Source organism: Salvelinus namaycush, unplaced genomic scaffold (genome assembly GCF_016432855.1).
Source record: "Salvelinus namaycush isolate Seneca unplaced genomic scaffold, SaNama_1.0 Scaffold391, whole genome shotgun sequence".
In the NCBI taxonomy this organism is placed as follows: domain Eukaryota; kingdom Metazoa; phylum Chordata; class Actinopteri; order Salmoniformes; family Salmonidae; genus Salvelinus; species Salvelinus namaycush.
The window spans coordinates 74,521-77,760 of record NW_024060908.1 but is presented as its reverse complement, the minus strand read 5'-3'; positions in this window follow the sequence as shown (position 1 = coordinate 77,760).

Sequence of the window (3,240 nt, the reverse complement as noted above, 5' to 3'; positions counted from 1 at the left end):
CCACTTATCTCAATTATCTCAATCAGAAATAGAGAAAGACGAGTAGAGGAGAGAAAAGCAGAGCGAAGGAAAACAAAGGTCTGGCCGGCAAGCCTCTGGCCCACAGCGGCAGACCGACACTAGCCTACACACAAACACAACACAACCTCATTTGTGGTGGAACTCATTCTGCTGTGAGAGTTTATTTGCTCTTGGCCTTGTTTGACAGGCGGCTCCGCCAGGGGTCACGACCCTGGAAATGAATCAGCTGACCCCCTCCTCTGAGGACGCTGTAGGAAGTGACTAATTCTCAGATTTATTTTAGAGATAATGTTTGCATCTCAAAGGGCACCCTGTTCCCTTTATAGTGCACTACTTTTGACCAGGGCCCATAAGTAGTACACTACTTTTGACCAGGGCCCGTAAGTAGTGCACTATATAGGGAATTGGGTGCCTTTTGATACGTAGCCATAATAGAAACTAGTGATGAGCTGCCTGACTGCGCTAGCGTCTCCCTTTCTACCCATCTAAGTGTTACTTGTCTGTACGCCTTATTGCTTCCTAACCAGAATCAATTATGGGCCGGCTGATTACTGGAACAAGGAATGATCCCCCATGCAATCATTCTGACTGCTCACAAGCTTTGTCGCTCTGAATTTGGCCGTATTTAACTCATGGAACTTTGTCAAGTTCACGTTTGGGTGTTATGTTACTCTATGAACTTATCAACCTTTTTTTTGTTCTCACAGCCAACATTGGACATTTATTTTATTTGGAAGGTCAGTTTTAGCTGGCCGCTGACACCATGGCTAACGTGAATATTGAGCACTGTAAGGGAAGTTAAGGGGAGGGTGGTGTGATGTGATGTGCGTGTGCGTGTGTGTGTGCGTGTGCGTGATGTGCGTGTGCGTGTGCGTGCGTGCGTGCGTGCGTGCGTGCGTGCGTGCGTGCGTGCGTGCGTGCGTGCGTGCGTGCGTGTGTGTGTGTGTGAGGCGAACCAAACATCGGCCATGTTGAAGGAAGGGTGTGAGGTGATTCTGTCTGAGGGGAAGCTGTGTCACCAGTTTAAAAGGCTCACTGGGACCCATCACAGCGTGCTCACAGTATAGACAACACAGTGCACCATATAACCACAGAGTTGGATGGTGGTTGGTCCCCAGAACGACTTTTTGGCTGTCCTTCCCAAATATCCAGTGTCTGTTGCCAGGGCGATAGGAACTAGGAAGGAACATTCAGAAAGCATTCGTCCCATTTGATGAAGAATAGGGTGGAAGGACCTCATTAAGGATCTGCCCCTTTTTTTTAAATTTTAGCCTAAAATGACATACCCAAATCTAACTGCCTGTATCTCAGGCCCTGAAGCAAGGATATGCATATTCTTGATACCATTTAATGAAGAATAGGGTGGAAGGACCTCATTAAGATTCCAAGATAGACAAAATATATATTGTAGCTTTGGGAATGAATTGTAATAGAATATGAATTATATTGTTGATTTTATTGTGATGAAATGCTACACTCCCATCTAGTTTTGGCCAGTGAATCAAAGCCCTTTCACCGTGCACGGAGTATCTCATCATTCAACTGGATCACTCATAAACCACAATGGCAACAAAACACATCAGTGTGTAATTCACTCAACTGTCCCTGGATGTTTTCTTTTCAACCCAGAGGAGATGATCTTTGTTTCAATGAAGGAGGATGAAGAGAGAGGGAGGCAGGAGGGAGAGAGAGAGAAGGGAGAGAGAGAGAAGGGAGAGAGAGAGAAAGGAGAGAGAGAGAAGGGAGAGAGAAAGAGAAGGGGGAGAGAGAGAGAGAAGGGAGAGAGAGAGAGAGAAGGTAGAGAGAGAGAGAAGGGAGAGAGAGAGAGAAGGGGAGAGAGAGGGAGAAGGGGAGAGAGAGAGAGAAGGGAGAGAGAGAGAGAGAGAAGAGACAAGGAAAGAGAGTAGAGAGAAAGTATTCATACATAGTACCCCTTCAGTTATTCCACATGTTATTATGTCACTGCATGAATTCAAAATGGATTCCATTTTTTTCTCACCCATGTATTTACACTATTTACACAATACCACTTGTTTTTAGAATTTGTGTTAGACATTTTAGCAAATTTATTGCAAATGAAATACATAAATATCTAATTTACATAAGTATTCACACCCCTGAGTCAATACTTTCTCACACCCCTGAGTCAATACTTTCTCCCACCCCTGAGTCAATACTTTCTCCCACCCCTGAGTCAATACTTTCTCACACCCCTGAGTCAATACTTTCTCCCACCCCTGATTCAATACTTTCTCCCACCCCTGAGTCAATACTTTCTCCCACCCCTGAGTCAAGCACCTTTGGAAGCGATTCAGATTTTTCCACCCCTGGATTGTGCAACATTAGCTTTTCATTATTTTCAACATTCTTCAAGCTCTGTCAGATTGGTTGTTGATCATTGCTAGACAACCATTTTCAGGTCTTGCCATAGATTAACAAATTGATTTAAGTAAAAACTGTAACTCGGCCACTCAGGACATTCACTGTCGTCTTGGTATGCAACTCCAGTGTAGATTTGACCTTGTGTTTCAGGCTATTCTCCTGCTGAAAGGTGAATTAATCTCCTAGTTCCTGATGGAAAGCAGACTGAACCAGGTTTTCCTCTAGGTTTTTGCCTGTGCTTAGCTCCATTCTGTTTCTTTTTATCCTGAAAAACTCCCCAGTCCTTAATGATTACAAGCATACCCATAACATGATGCAGCCACCAGTAATGTGTTCTATTGGATTTCCCCCAGACATAACACTTTGTATTCAGGACAAAAAGTAAATTGCTTTGCCACATTTTTTGCAGTATTACTTTAGTGCCTTGTTGCAAACAGGATGCATGTTTTGGAATATTTTATTCTGTACAGGCTTCCTTCTTATCACTCTGCCATTTAGGTTAGTATTGTGGAGTAACTACAATGTTGTTGATCCATCCTCAGTTATCTCATATCACAGCCATTAAACTCTGTAACTGTTTTAAAGTCACCATTGGCCTCATGGTGAAATCCCTGAGCGGTTTCCTTCCTCTTCGGCAACTGAGTTAGGAAGGACGCCTGTATCTTTGTAGTGACTGGGTGTATTGATACACCATCCAAAGAGTAATTAATAACTTCTCCATGCTCAAAGGGATATTCAATGTCTGCTTTTATTTTTACCCATCTACCAATAGGTGCCCTTCTTGGCGAGGCATTGGAAAACCTCCCTGGTCTTTGTGGTTGAATCTGCGTTTGAAAT